At 41.3% G+C, this 16663-nt stretch overlaps 1 pseudogene; it reads left to right on the top strand.

Moving 5' to 3' along the window:
* The first annotated feature begins 7015 nt into the window (after positions 1-7015).
* On the top strand, positions 7016-8399 carry LOC120875386 (annotated as a pseudogene).
* The last annotated feature ends 8264 nt before the right edge of the window (positions 8400-16663 follow it).

Raw genomic sequence — 16663 nt, 5'->3', positions numbered from 1 at the left:
CCCCTGCACTGGCCCACAGGGCAGTGGGACTGGGTTTATAATGAACTTCGCTTTCACGGTAGGAGCTTCTAAAGGAATCAACCACAGTAGCATCTTGCTCAAACTCTCTTTTCTTTTTATTATTTTTTAAAATTCATTTATTTTAATTGGAGGCTAATTACTTTACAGTATTGTAGTGGTTTTTGCCATACATTGACATAAGTCCTCCATGGGTGTACATGTGTCCCCCATCCTGAACCCTCCTCCCACCTCCCTCCCCATCCCATCCCTCAGGGTCAGCCCAGTGCACCAGCCCTGAGCACCCTGTCTCATGCATTGAACCTGGACTGGCGATCTGTTTCACATATGGTAATATACATGTTTCAGTGCTATTCTCTCAAATCATCCCACCCTCACCTTCTTCCGTAGAGTCTCTCTTTTCTTTTTTAAAAACATTTATTTATTTGGCTGCAGCAGGTCTTAGCTGTGGCATGCAGGATCCTTAGTTGCAGCATGGGGGATTTATGCTGACCAGGAGTTGAACTGTGGGCACCCTGCATTGAGAATGCAGTCTTGGCCACTGGACCACCAGGTAAGTCCCCCCAAACTCTCTTTTCTAGAAGAGAAGAATTTGCAATGAACTCTGTTTATGCCTAGCCACATTCCTCCCCCAAGTCCCATCCGAGAAGGACTTGTTACAATATTTGGTGTTTATATAGTACTTGTCTTCCTGGAGCAGAGGTACCATGCACCTTTGTTTTAAGATCTCATTAATTCTCACAGATTTTTTTATTTAGGATTTCACAGGAGTATCACACCAATATATAAATGTTGAAACATTATTTCAAATATATATGTATGTGCCATATGACTTTTTAAACTTAATATTTACATCACATAACCACTCATGCATACATGTTTGTCTTTACCTATATAGAAGCATAAACTATATATGACATATATTAAACACCACCCCCCCGCCCCTGCCAGTGTGCTGTATTTATCAACAGTGCTTTTCAAAGCCTTCTTTTAATCTTTAGTGCCCCATTTTTTTCTTTCCCTTTCCCTTTGCAGGAGTTTTCATCTCTCTTTATTACTGAAATTCCCCTGGTGACACTTCTGGGTAGCTCACTCACGGTGATTGCTTATTTCTCATATGTTCCTGGTGGCAAAGTTGTCGCATGGTGATCAAACGATTGCAGCATCCATTGCTTGAAATTTCACATCCAGTCCCTCCCTGCTTTATTCAGTCCATACAAAGTCTTTCCTGTCTGGGATTCCTTTTTGGGGGGGAAAAACTTTTTATTCTATGTTAGAGTATAGCCGATTAACCTTGTTGTGATCGTTTCAGGTACACAGCAGAGTCACTCTGCCATACGCATACATGTATCCGTTCTCCCCCAAACTCCCCTCCCATCCAGGCTTTCACATAACACTGAGCAGAGTTCCCTGCACTAGACAGTAAGTCCTTGTTGATTATCCATTTAAAATATATTGATAGCAGTATGTGCATGTCTATGGGCTGCCCAGCTGGCTCAGATGGTAAAGAATCTGCCTGCAGTGCAGGAGATGTGGGTTTGAACCCTGGGTTGGGAAGATCCTTAGAGAAGGGAATGGCTACTCACTCCAGTATTCTTGCCTAGAGAATTCTGTGGACAGAGGAGCCTGGAGTCACTACAGTCCATGGAGTGTCACAAAGAGTCAGACATGATGGAAGCAACTAACACTTTACTTCACACATGTCCATCCTGAACTCCCTAACTATCCCTGCCCCCCATCCTTCCTCTCAGCAACCATAAGTTTGTTCTCTAAGTCTGTGAGTCTATTTCTGTTTTGTAAGTTCATTTGTATCATTTCCTTTTAGATTCTGCTTGTAAGTGATGTCATACAGTATTTCTCTTTCTCTGTGTGACTTACTTCACTCAATATGAAAATCTTTAGGCCCATCCATGTTGCTGCAAATGGCACTGCTTCATTCCTTTTCACGGATGAGTGATATTCCACTGTATATATGCACAGCATGTTCTTTACGCATTCCTCTGTCAGAGGACACTTAGGTTGCTTCCAAGTCTTGGCTATTCTAAACAGTGCTGGAATGAACATTGGGGAGGATGTATCCTTTCCGATAATGTTATGCCCAGGAGTGGGGTTCCTTTTCTTTAGTCAATCGCCTGCAAAACCTGAGCTGCTCTGTTAGCTGAAAAATAAATATTGGTAAACCTCATTGCCAGCGTCTATTTCAAAAGGCAGTGCTGCATAAGAGTTGAGAATATAGAATATAACAAGGGGTCAGACCGATCTGGGTTCAACTTCTACCATTTTCTAAGTCTATGGTCATCCTGAGCCCCTTCTGTTGGATGGCTATGAGGCTGAGTTCAGATCATCATGCAGTGTGCCTGATGCATGATAGGTGATCAATAGATGTTGACATTCTTATTATCATCATTGATTCTGCCAAGCCTTCAAGTTTCAGATCAAAGTTTTCCTCTTTTTTAAGATCTTCTTTGACTGCACAGGGAAACTTCTTGACTTGTCTCCTTGTTGCATCATTTTCACTTGTTTATGCCCCCTTTATGAATATTCCTTTTTTTTGCTAGCATTTCTCTTCCTGCCTAGACTGTAAACTCTTGAGAGTAGAGGATGTGACTTAAATCATTGTATCAGCCAGACACACAAGTGTATGAGCATATGGGGACAGGCAGGGAAATTGCTACCTACAAATACTTTGATTAAAAACTGCTTGTGAATTTCTTCACTGGCTGTGTGGGAAGAAAGTGCTAGACAAGGCATTCAAGGCCTCGGTCACCTTTTTCTAACTAGTCCTCAATTGAACCTTTACATGAACCTGGCTATATCTGGCTTTTTGAATGGAAATCTAGAAACTCTGTTTGTTGCAAAGATTTTGACCAGCTAAAGCTCAAACTGCTGATTTCCTCTAGATGATAAGGAACACATTAAGCAGGGGGTGCAGTTTCTCAAATTCCATTGCTAGAATCGGCACTCCAGTCACGTGGCTTCTCTGCTTTGGTTCAGGTTAATTTCAAGGGCAGGTCACTTGCCCACGGAGGGACTTGAAACCTTATATGGACAGCACTGTAGGTTTGCCTGTTTTGTTTTTTTTTTTTTTTCTCTGCTAAGGAGACAATCATTTCATGTGCTGGGGAAAAGTTTTAAACCATCTCATTATCAATCTTTGCAAGCCCTTTAATGGCACAGTTTCCATTGTGATTGGGTCTGAATTGGGCTGAAACTCTCACCAGTAAGACTCCTGTTCTTATTTCTTCTAAATTGCAGGTTCATGTTTATGGCTGTTTCTGTCATCGCCAAGGAATCGTGAGCAGGGTTTGCAAATTCCTTAGCTAATATTTCAGTGATTAGGGTTATTAAAAGAGTGTTATGTTCAATGGATGTGAGTGACATGGGAGAATTAAGAGAGATGAATGATCAGTCTTGACACTGAATGGGAACAGAATTTTTTGTTTCCCATCTGTTAATGTAATTTGCCTAAATGAAGCAGGGAAAGTCAAGTGGATTGTGACTGATATTTTAAAATCCCGTTTCCAATCTTTGATGAGGTCAGAGGGTTACAGTGATGGTGGCTTCTCTGCATAAACTTTGCATCTTCAGGGCATCCTGTTGCTTCTATTTTAATAAGTAGAATTGGAGGGAATTAAGGAGCATTTGAAGAGTAATATAATGTGTTGAGAGCTTCCTAGGTGGTGCTAGTGGTAAAGAAACCACCCGCCAGTGGAGTAGATGTAAGAGACACAGGTTCAATTCCTGGGTCAGGAAGATCCCCTGAAGGAGGGCAAGAACCTGGTGGGCTACAGTCCATAGGGTCACAAACAGTCAGACATAACTGAAGCAACTTAGCATGCATATATTGTGTTGAATGGTGATTCCCCCCACCCCCCAAAAAGAGATGTGTGTATGTCTTAACCTTCAGAACTTGTGAATGTTTGGAAAGACGGTCTTTGTAGATATAAGTAAGAATCTGGAGATGAGATCATATTGGATTGATTATGATCTCAAGGAGAGCCAGGAGTTACCAGAAGCTGGAAGAAGCAAGGAGGGCTTTTACCCCAGAATCTCTGGAAGGAACACAGCTCTGCCCACCTCAGTTTTGGCATCACGGCCTCCAGAATGGCAGGAGAATAAACTTCTGTTGTTTTAAGTAACCGAGTTTGTAATTTTTACTGGCAGCCCCGGGAGATGAATACAGTTGACGAGGATTTATATCGGTGTTTGTGTTCAGTTGCTCAGTTGTGTCTGACTCTGCAGCCTCATGGACTGTAGACCACCAGGCTCCTCTGCCCACAGAATTTCCCAGGCAAGAATCCTGGAGTGGGTTGCCACTTTCTACTCCAGGGGATTCTTCCCAACCCAGGGATCGAGCCTGCATCTCTTAAGTCTCTTGCACTGGTAGGCAGGTTCTTTACCACTAGCTCCACCTTGAGAAGCTTAGGATTTATATCAGGGAGGTAGATTAAAAGGCCTAGTCAAGGTGTAAGTTCTCTTACTGCTTATTAGGTTGTATGGCATTGGACAAAGATATTCTACAGTATCTGATTGGTTGGTTCATTGACAGATTCATTTATTCATCATCATGTACTTAGTAATCTTTTCAGTACATACATTCTGACTTTCTTTTGTGCTCCAACCACTGTGGTAGACATTTTGATGACTAGACGTATTTCCAATCATTAAAAAAAAATTACACTTAATGAAAAGAGACCAGTTATTACAGTATGTGTTTGTTAAATTTTCTTTATCTGATTATAAATATTCTAATGGGAGAAAATGCTAATTGGAGAACATTTAAAAAATATAGATGGGCAAAAATAATAAAAGTAACCCATTATTTCAACACCAAGGGATTAATCATAGTTAATATTTTAATAGATTTACTTACACCCATTTTACGAATGTGTGCATGCTAAGTCACTTCAGTCGTGTCTGACTCTTTGAGACCCTATGGACAGTAGCCACCAGGCTCCTCTCTCTATGCGATTCCCCAGGAAGAATGGAGTGGGTTGCCATGCCCTCCTTCAGGGGATCTTCCTGACCCAGGCATTGAACCCGTCTCTTATGTCTCCTGTATTGGCAGGTAGATTCTTTACCACTGGAAACAAATATATATAATATTGAATTTTGTAATAGTGATATATAGATTTTCTTCCTCAGTTTTTTTTTTTAATAAAAGAACATGTATATAATTTGTGTTACTGTTTCTTTTCCTCATGCTAAAACTGTTCTTCAGAGAGATCATTTTTAATGACTCAATAGTAAATATTTTGTCGCAAAGATGGAAAATAATTTATTTGCTATTGTCGGAATTTCAGTTATTTCCATGAATGCTATTGTTGTCAATCTTTGCTCATATCATTGATTATTACCTAAGGATTAACTCTCATAATGGAACTGCTAGGTCAAGCCTCTTAACGTTTTTCTCTCTTGTACCATGTTGTGCCAAATTATGCTTAGAGACATGTCCCAACTTGCCCTTTTACGTGAAGTTTGTGACAGTGCCCATGTCCTGAGCGTCTGTTCTGAAAGTCATAAGGAAGGTTGTGTGTTGCCAACATTCAAAGTTGCTCTCCTCTTTGAGTGTTCATGTCAGACTTCAGGTTGGTGGTCCTCATTATCAGGCTAATGTACATTTAAAAAGAAAAATCTCATTAACAGAACTTGCGGCAGAAACGATTACTTAAATTCTGCTAAACATTCATTAAGCACCTATGATAAGCATGAGACTTTTGTTAAGTCTAGTACTGTGCAAAGATAAATGAGATGTGATTCATTGAAAGAGCACATAGTATTATAGCGGGATAAAACCTATGCATACCTATGAAGACATACATGGCCTATGAATATATGACAAGAAGAAGGCAGCATATACACTCATATGGACTCAAGCAAAAGGGGTGATGGAGTCAAATTTTCTTGGAAGATATGACAAGGAGATGAGCCACCAAAGCAAGGCAGGATTTTAAAAGATGGAGATTATAAGGCCATAAGAACAGCATGAACAAAAGTTGTAGAAGGCTAGGGATATTTAAGGAATGGTAAGTAGTCCAGCCTAGTTGGAGACTAGAAAGAATCTGAAGGACTTTGACCAACATTGAAACCAATTTTGAAACTTATTCTATTGGCAAAATTACTGTCTGGGTATTCTTGTTTGTTTTTTTCCACTGCCATTAATAGTCCTGGGGATAGGATTTATCAGTCCGAAGGGAGGGAAATTATGGAATATGAAGAGGAAGAAAGACGAGTATGATTTTTTTTCATTGAAATAAAATGGACATAACAGCTGAAAGTAAAAGGAAGAAATAAAAAGCCATTCTCCTAGCTTGGTCCTTTGATACATTTAGAAAACTTTTTGATGGTTTTGTGACAATAACCAATATCATCATTATCAAGTACTTACTATGCGGTTGACACATTTTTAGCCATTAACTGAATGTCTATAGCAAGTGAGGCAGATATTTTAAACCACATTTATGTGTAAGAAAGCCAAAGTCTGGTAAGGTCATGTGCCTAATCCAAGATCATGCAATCTGTAATTTACAGCACTGGGAATCAAACTTACTTCCATCATTTCCAGATCCCATGGTCTTAGTATTGCCCTACACTGTATGTATAGGCCTCCATGGGCAGGACTTTCTTGGTTCTCCTATTAACTCATATCTCTGCATCCCTGGGGATGGAGAACCTGGGTTATCATATACAATGAATGTCCAGTGGATTATCTGTTTTCATATTATTTTCTCTAGATCCTATCAAACCACAACAAAACTACAGATCTTATGATGGGGTTACATCCTGATAAACCCATCTTAGTTGAAAGTATTGTTTATTCACAAATGGACTTGAGGTCCACAGATGAAGGGCCATCTGCAAGCTGAGGAGAGAGGCTTCAGGAGAAAACAACCCTGCCGACACACTGGTATTGGACTTCCAGTCTCCAGAACTCTGACAGTCCAGAGGATGGGTGCTGGTTCCATCAGGTGCTGCAACTGAAAAACCAGGTTCAGAAATGTCAGATATCCTCTGGGAGCTGCTCTGAGTTTCTGAGAGAGCTGCCAATGTTGCCTGGGTGTGCAGGCAGCAGGAAGCCCTTTTTCAGCTGCTGATTGAAGAAAAGAAAGAGGCAGAAAAGAACAAGATTTGCAGTTGATTTCTAAACCCTGGCTGATGTACTGGTCCAGGAAGTTATCAAACAGAATATGGAGAACAAGTTTCCAGGCTTGGGGAAAAATTTTTTTTGCAAAAGAATCTAATTAATTTCCGAATGATTTTGGGGAAAAGATTATCATGAGACTGTATCCAACAGAGGAGGAACCAGTAGATCTTCTCAGCAAAGTCCTTAATGGTAACAATCCGAGGCTTCAGCCAAGACTGTGCACCAGAACATTTGTCTTCAGTGACCCAGCTTTGGATTCAATAGAGATCAACATTCCACAGGACATCTTGGGAATCTGGGTGGATCCTATAGATTCAACTTTTCAGTATATAAAAGGTTCTGCTGGCATTAAACCCAACCAAGGAATCTTCCCCAGTGGACTTCAGTGTGTCACTATTTTAATTGGTATCTATGACATACAGACAGGGATGCCTCTCATGGGAGTCATCAACCAACCTTTTGTATCACAAGACCTAAACACCCTTAGGTGGAAAGGACAGTGCTACTGGGGCCTTTCTTACATGGGGACCAAAATCCATTCCCTCTGCTTCCCATCTCTACAAGAAGCAGCAGTGAAAGGCAGAGCTAAGTGACCCAAAACCCCAGCTCTGAATGCTCCCTCCTGTTCTCAGCTCTCATTAGTACCAGTGAGAAGGAGACCATCAAGGGTGAGCACTGTCACGAGTGTGTGGAAAGTGCATCTTCTGGGCAGCTGGGGCTGGTTACAAGAACCTCTGTGTGTTCCTTAGCCTTGTTAATATTTACATCTTCGCAGAAGATACCATGTCCACGTGGTCTTCTTGTGCTGCCCATGCCATCTTCGGGGCCATGGGTCGGGGAATGGTGGACTTAAAAGAATGCCTGGAAAGGAGCACTGACATGGGGCTTGACTTGCCACAGCTGGTGTATCACGTGGGAAATGAAGACACTGCTGGAGCGGATCAGTGGGCCAACAAGGGAGGACTCATCATGTACAGATCAAAACAGCAGCTGGAGACATTCCTGAGCCTCCTCTTCCGACACCTGGCCCCTCTGGACACACATACATAGATGAGTTCTGTCCTCATGGGCTCCACAACCCAACTGTGAACCTCATTTCCATATCTCTGTCTTTTGAAGATAGCTTTGTCCTATTGACGGTCAACATTCACCTTCCTCTTTGGGGGAGCATTTTTCCATTCTGTGTTCACAATGCTAATGTTAATAAATGAATGATATTCATGCAGCAAAAAAAAAAGGACTTTACACCCCTGAGTTACTGAACATCATAGCTTAGCATAGCCTAACCTCCAAAGTGCTCAGAACACTTACATTAGCATACATTTGGGCAAAATCGTTTAACATGAAGACTATTTTACAATAAAGTATTGGATATCTCATGTAATTAATTGGATACTGTACAACTGTACTGGTTGTATGGGTGATGCGTGGTTGTAAGTGTATCAGTTGTTTACCCTCGTGATCACCTGGTTGACTGGGGGCTGTAGCTCATTGCCACTGACCAGCCTTGGGAGAGCATCATACTGCAAGAAAAGATCACATTTTGAAATTTGAAATGCCTTTCCTACTGAATGTATATTGCTTTCATACCATCATAAAGTCAAAATATCATAAGCTGAATTATCGTTAAATTGAGGACCACTTGTAGATGGAAATTCAGTGGCCATCTGGTTCAATGCCCACTCTACTGAAATTCCCATTGAGTATCTCAGATAGGTATTTTCTGCTTCAAAACTTTGCTGCATGACACTGGAATGACATTTAATGTAGTTGAGAAGTGGAATGAAAGATGTAAAGTCACGTTTCTTTCTAGAGAGATTAAACATTGAATAGAAAAAGTAATGTTTGGATGCTGCTAGAGATATGTCCCGGAGAAGGCAATGGCACCTCACTCCAGTCCTCATGCCCGGAAAATCCCATGGATGGAGGAGCCTGGAAGGCTGCAGTCCATGGGGTCGCTGAGGGTCAGACATGACTGAGCGACTTCCCTTTCACTTTTCACTTTCATGCATTGGAGAAGGAAATGACAACCCACTCCAGTGTTCTTGCCTGGAGAATCCCAGGGACAAGGGAGCCTGGTGGGCTGCCATCTATGGGGTCTCGCAGAGTCGGACACGACTGAAGCGACTTAGCAGCAGCAGCAGCAGCAGAGATATGTCCCAGAGTCTTCTCTGTTGACTTCAGTCTTACCTGCCTTTTATAGTACAGAAATTCCATGCTAACAAGAAAGAAGAGATGTCTTCCTGACCCATAACTGTGATGAGTTAACCTACTTTGGTAATATATTTATAATCTTTTTGAGCTCCTTGGAGGAAAGATGAAATATGAATATAAAATAATAACAGAACTAACCTTCAAGCACTTCCTGAATGCCCAGGTGTGGTTTGAAGCTTAATGAATTTGTGTTAGTAAAATATTCTGAGATCTCAGTTGAGGGGAACTTGAGAACACAAGTGGTTATTAATTATTATTATTATCAACTCCTACCCAGAGTCATGGAGATTGATGATCCCTGCCATGTTTTATCCCCAGGAGTATGGTTGCAGATGTCAGTCCAGGGCACAATAAATATTTAATCCCTTAGAAGGATTTTTAAAAATATATTATTATCCATAACCTATTCTGAATGAACTACTTCTTTCCCTTGCTATTTCATCTGGTGATTCTTGGTATTTATAGTGGAAACAAACTACACTAAAATCCAGGCTGGACACTTTGTGTTTTGTATCGGGTAGCAGCGCAAAGAAACTCCATGGATTTTTATTAGCTCTGTAATGTGAGAAGAGTGAAAAGGGCAAAAGAGTTTTATCTAAGGAATATTTTTTGTACCTTGTGTCATATGGACCTCCTCTTGCCACCTAGGACATTTGTTCTAGGTCTATTAATCAGTTCACCTTGGCCAGATTTTTTTTTTTCTAATCAGTGATCTGGTCTTAACCAATCCACAAAGCTTCAGCAGCCAAGCCAAAATTTGTTTCCTCAGTTTCATGCTTGCCCCAAGGAGGCACAGGGGGAGAAGTTGGTGGCTGACTAATTCTGCCCCAATCACTGTCTATTGTCACTGATCGAGAAGCACAATGGAAAGATTTGGACAGATGGAATGGTTCCAGTGCATTTCCAAAGTGATTACAGCAAAGTTTCATTGGTTTTCCAGATACAAACATTTAGCTGTTAAAATAAACAAACTTCTGCATCCCTACAATTATCGCTTACCCCTGCAGATGCAGCTTAAATGAATCCCAGCTCATCTCGAATGCTGTGATGATGTCTCCAAATGAAGCTTCTTGCTATTTTAGCCAGAGAAGGAACAGTAGGCATTCAGCTGAACGTTCTTGTGACAACGTCCTCGCTTTCCGGTAGAAGTTTGAAGGACATTTCCAATCAGGTTAACGAGGACCTGCTGATTCAGGGCTGAAATGGGTTGGTTTACATCTTTTCACTTCAACCCATGGAAAGCCAGTCTCCTTTATCTGCCAGCCAATCACAGCCTGCCACTGTAACATCTGGCTTGAGCAGCTGCCGGGAGAGGAAGCACTGTCTCTGTCCCCTTCAGCAAGTAGCAAGGGTGTGTAATTGAGAACCTGTAATTGCAAGAATGCACAGACTTTGGCAGAAATCATGAAGGTGAGAAGACAGAGGAGGTGGAACTGCAGGAGGAGCCTCTGTGTAACTTCCAAGGGAGCCCGGGGTGGAAAGAACCACACAGGGGAGAGTTGTGATTCATTTTAATCTGTGCATCTCTACAGAAGTTATTGTTAACGTGTATCCAATGATGCCTGTGCCACATTCTTTTTTTTAATATTAGCATTTTTAAAACTCATCTTTAATTGGAGGAGAATTGTTTTGCAATATTATGTTGGTCTCTACCATGTATCACCATGAATCACCCGTAGTTATACACGTATGTCCCCTCCCTCTTGAACCTTCTTCCTACCTCATCCCATCCGTCTAGGTTGTCACAGAGCACCGGATTTGAGCTCCTTGCATCATAACAGCAAATTCCCACTGGTTATCTATTTTACATATGGTAATGTATATATTTGCATGCTAGTCTCTCAATTGTCCCACTCTCCCCTTCCCCCACTGTGTCCACAAGTCTGTTCCCTACGTCTGCATCTCCACTGAGATTGTTGTTCAATCGCCAAGTTGTGCCCAACTCTTTGCGACCCCATGGACTGCAGCATGCCAGGCTTCCCTATCCCTCACCATCTCCCAGAGTTTGCCCAAGTTCATGTCCATTGCATTAGTGATGCCATCCAACCATCTCAACCTCTGTCACCCTCTTCTTCTGCCTTCAGCCTTTCCCAGCATCAGAATCTTTTCCAATGAGTTGACTGTTTGCATCAGGTGGCCAAAGTATGGAGCTTCAGCATTGGTCCTTCCATTGAGTATTAAGGGTTGATTTGCTTTAAGATTGACTGGTATGATCTCCTTGCCATCCAAAGGACTCTCAGGAGTCTTCTCCAGCACCACAGTTCTAAGTTATCAGTTCTTCAGTGCTCTTCCTTCTTTATGGTCCAGTTCTCACAATCATATTTGACTACCGGGAAGACCATAGTCTTGACTATACAGACCTTTATCTGTAAAGTGATGACTTTGCTTTTTAACACACTGTTTAAGTTTGTCATAGCTTTCCTGCCAAGAAGCAATTGTCTTCTGATTTCATGGTTGCAGTCCCATCCGCAGTGATTTTAGAGCACAAGAAGAGGAAATTTGTTACTGCTTCCACTTTTCCCCCTTCTGTTTGCATGAAATAATGGGGCCAGATGCCATGATCTTAGTTGTTCTTAATATTTAGTTTTAAGCTGGCTTTACTGAGTTGTGCAAGCCCCTTTGCCATGACAAGGCAGTGATCCATGAAGGGGGCATCTCCATTACTGGCCTGCAAGTATGTTTAGCACTACCATCTTTCTAGATTTCACACATATACATTAATAGAACCACTTTCTGATTAGACAAAAGTTAGGAAATGATATTTTCCCAAATTGAAATTGCAAGGAATCATTCATGGATCTGGGAGGCACTAAATGTCCTCTGAGTCCAAATGTATTCTTAAGGAGGTGTGTGGCAAGTTAGGATGGAAACTGATTTGCTTTCGCATTTCTGGGAAAGCTGCCTCCCCATGGCATACTGATATGCTATCGCCTGAGTGGGAGACACATTGAAAAAGTAGTCTATTATCAATTTATCCTGTATCTTGTCAAGCACTTCCTAAGCTTTACTCAGCTTCTTTTGGGGTCTATTTCCTACAGACTCTATGACTGTGCTACTCAGTCAAAAGTACGCTATAAAATTGCTCCGAGAACATTTTCAAAGCTTCCCATGAGATCAGATAAGAATCACTGGAGGTAATTGAAAAAGTTTGAGAAGTTTCCTAGGTTGTTCTAATCTACCTTCGCTTCTCTGCACCCCTACACCTCTTTTAGAACCAGTGTGCCTGTGTGTTTCCTCCTGCTTATGGCTTGTAAGCTCTTGGGCAACAAACTTTGAACCTCAGGGATCTCTGAGAGCTCCTGGCAGAGAGCAGAGCACAGGTGAGGCCACGTGCAGAGTCACAGGCAAAGCGGGCTGTGCCAAGTACAACAGTCAAAGTGTCCTGAGTGAGGTGTTGGCTAATCTGGTGATCCTGCCAAAATCTTGATTGGGCCTGATGAAAGCATGCACAGGATAAGGACAAGAAAACAATCTTATTCTAGAAAACTGAGATTATAGTTTAGCATTTCATGGTACATTTTTAAAATATTTATTTATTTGACTGTGCCAGATCTTAGTTGCAGCACGTGTCATCTTTGATCATTGTGACATGTGGGATCTTTAGTTGCGTCTTGCAGGATCTATATTGAACCAGGGTCCCCTGCATTGGGAGTGCAGTCTTAGCCACTGGACCACCTGGGGAGTCTCATGGTACATTTTAAAAAGATTGTTTTTTATTGGAGGATAATTGCTTTACAATGCTGTGTTGGTTACAACACTGTAAATCAACTATGAGTATCCACATACCCCCTCTCTCCCTCCCCTCTGTCTCACCCCTATGTCATTGCTGAGCACCAGGCAGGCTCCCCGTGTTATTCAGCAACTTCCCCCTAGCTGTCTGCTTTATACGTGGTAATGTATATGTCAGTGCTGCTCTCTCAATCCGTCCCATCCTCTCCTCCCCCTGCTGTGTCCCTAAGTCCATTCTGTATGTCCGTATCTCTGTTCCTGCTCTGCAAATAGGTGAATAAATTCTGGTTGTATCACCTCTTAGCTGGGTAACTTTGGACATGTTGTTTAAACCATCTGTGCCTCAGTGTTCTTTTTGAGAATATTGAAAAAATATTAAGTTATTATCTTCAAGCATAGTTGTGAGGATTTAAAGAGGAAAATCCATGGGAATTCCCTGGCAGTCCAGTGGTTAGGATTCGGTGCTTTCTTCATAAAGGTCCCAGGTTTGATCCCTGGTCAGGGACCTAGGATCCCACAAGCCTTGTGATGTGGCAAAACAAAACAAAACAAAAAGCAACAACAGCAACAAAAGAAGAGAGAGAGAGAAATCCATGTAACCTGAATTGTTAGACAAGCATCAATCAGGTATCTGTGTGCAAGGCACTGTAGAGCTGTGATATAAGTATAGAGATAAGATCTAATCTCTACCTGTGTAAAGTGACAAGTCAGGAGTTCTTAACATGAGGTTCATGGACCCTCCATGCTGGGTAATAGAAACCAGTTCTCTAAAAATAGTGCTTGACACATAAGAAGTATTCAATTACTGTTAATTGTTTTTGAACAATTGATACTTAAAAAATATAATTCTTACTCTCTTAATGTTCAAGTGCTAAGAAATCTGATTTTTAAGTTTAAATTTTAATTTTATATCCAAGTACAATCTTTTTCTGCCCATTCTGCTCTGTAAAATTTCCATCACATTTTTTATGGAATCATCTATTTTTCCATCATTTCTATGTAACTTTGTCTTGGTTCTTGCTTCTCTGTTTCATCTCTTCTGTACTGCTTTGTCAAACATGGTCTGTAATTTGCTATTTTGAATGAAGATGTTCTCAACTTTCAGGTGCAAACAAAAGTACAAGAGTATGTCTTTGAGTAACTGTCAAGATAATATGGTGTCCTTTCAGTCATCTTCCTGAAGTCACAGATTTTGTTCTTTAATACTTGACATTCATTTTCATGCAGGATCACACAAGCAATTCACAAATATATGTGTCATTTTTAATAACCTATTACAATGCATGAACAAGAAACATATTATTACTTTTTCACACTGCCAGGTCTTAAATAAGTGGTCCTTAATTTCTTTTGGATCTTGGACTTCTTTGATGTTCTGATGAAATCAACTATATCACCCAAGAAAAACACATATATACAAGCATTTTTGTACAAAAAAATTCTGGTGTCTATTACCCAACATGCAGGGTCCGTGAAGCTCAAGTTAAGAACTCCTGACATGCCATTTTTCTCCAGTAGAGATTAGATCTTATCTGTATACACCTATCACAGCTCTACAGTGCCTGGCACATAGATACCTGATTGATGCTTATTTATTTGAACTTGACTTCTATGAAGGTGACTTCAAAGGTCTGTCTTCAGCCAGGGGCTTTATCTTAAGTGCCAGATACATATACCCAACTGTCTTTCCTCCTCCACCCAGTTCTTTACCTCAAAATATCTAAAATGTTAATCAGCTTTCTCTGTGAGAGTATGGATTTGGAGACAAAAATCAATCCACCTAACTCAGCTGAGGGCTTCCCTGCTGGCTCAGCAGTAAAGAATCTGCATGCAATACAGGAGACATGCGTTCAATCCTCGGGTAAGGAAGATCCCCTGGAGAAGGAAATGGCAACCCACTCCAGTATTCTTGCCTGGGAAATCCCATGGACAGAGGAGCCTGGCGGGCTGCAGTCCACGGGGTCACAAAGAGTCAGACAAGACTGAGCGACTAAACAACAATAAATACAAGATAGCACTTGCAAAACGCCTTGTCCCCCACTGCCACTACAGAATACGTTCACGTCTCCTGTTGGTATGAGCCTGTATCCATGGATCTAAGCTGGAAAACTTTGTATCATTTTTCAACTCCTTCTCTCCACTACCCTTATTTTATTAATTAATTATCAGATCTTAGTGTTTTTACCTCTTTAATACCCTTTGTTTCATTTCCCTCTGGCCTAGTTTAAATTTTCACCATCTCTTGCTTAAATTTTAATACCAGTCTACTAATCAGCTGGGTTCTGGTTTTCCATTCTGTCTTTCTACCAGAAGTTATTTTCCTTTGATCCTAAAGCACAGATATGAATGCATTACTCCCTTGTTTAATGGTCATCAAGCCGTAGGTTTAGCATAAATATTCATGAGCCCAACTCAGACCTGTTGAAAGAATCTGAATTCCAGAGCTCTGTATAATTAACAAGGTTCCTAGGTAGTTTTGTATACCCTCAGATTGGGAAGTTCTGGCCTAACCCAGTGTTTCTCACCTTCCCTCAGATTCCTCAGTAGCATTTCTTCAAATGTAAATTCCTGGGCTTCCTCCCAAAGGCAGGATTCAGGAGATTTGAGACAGGTCTTGGGGCCTGCATAGTAACTCCTTGTCCAAGTGTCTCTGATGCAGGTGGTCTATGTAATGGTCTCCAACCTTTTTGGCACCAGGGACAAGTTTCATGGTAGACAGCTTTTCCTTGGACCAAGGTAGGGGTGATGGCTTCAGGGTGATTCAAGCACATTACATTTATTTTGCAATTTATATGTATTATTATTACATCAGCTTCACCTCAGATCATCAGACATTAGGTCTTGGAGGTTGGGAACTCCTGGTTTATAGAATCACTCTTAAGCAGCCCTGAACAAAAGGTCTAAGCTTTGGAATCACACCTAGAGCTCTTCACAAACTTTGACTTCATTTCCTCCTCCTTGCCATACATTAGACCCTCAGGAAGGCAGAATAGCAGCTAAGAGGCTGAGCACCAGCCTCACACTTCTCTGGGTTCAAATCTAGGCTTTTCTGTTTACCAGGTATGTGAGCTAATTAAGTGCTTACCTGTATACACCTTAGCCTCCTCATCTTTAATTTAGAGATAATTACATAATTGCTGTTCAACTGCTCACTGACTCTTTGTGACCCCATGGACTATAGCACTCCAGGCTTTCCTGTCCTTCACTATTTCCCAGAGTTTGCTCAAACTCATGTCCATTGAGCTGGTGATGCCATCCAACCATCTCATCCTCTGTCATCCCCTTCTCCTGCTACCCTCAATCTTTGCCAACATCAGAGTCTTTTCTGATGAGTTGGCTTAGCATCAGGTGGCCAAATATTGGAGCTTCAGCCTCAGCATCTGTCCTTCCAATAAATAGTCAGGGTTGATTTCCTTTACCATTGATTGGTTTGATCTCCTTTCTGTCCACGGGATTCTCAAGAGTCTTCAGCACCACAGTTGAAAAGTATCATTTCTTCAGTGGTTGCCTGCCAGTTTTGTGCCAAATGTTAAATAAAGATAAAATATGCAGAGTTCT

Source organism: Oryx dammah, unplaced genomic scaffold (genome assembly GCF_014754425.2).
Source record: "Oryx dammah isolate SB20612 unplaced genomic scaffold, SCBI_Odam_1.1 HiC_scaffold_16, whole genome shotgun sequence".
NCBI classification, from domain to species: Eukaryota; Metazoa; Chordata; class Mammalia; order Artiodactyla; family Bovidae; genus Oryx; species Oryx dammah.
Note: the sequence above shows the minus strand (reverse complement) of the source record. Positions and strands in the feature narration are given on the sequence as shown.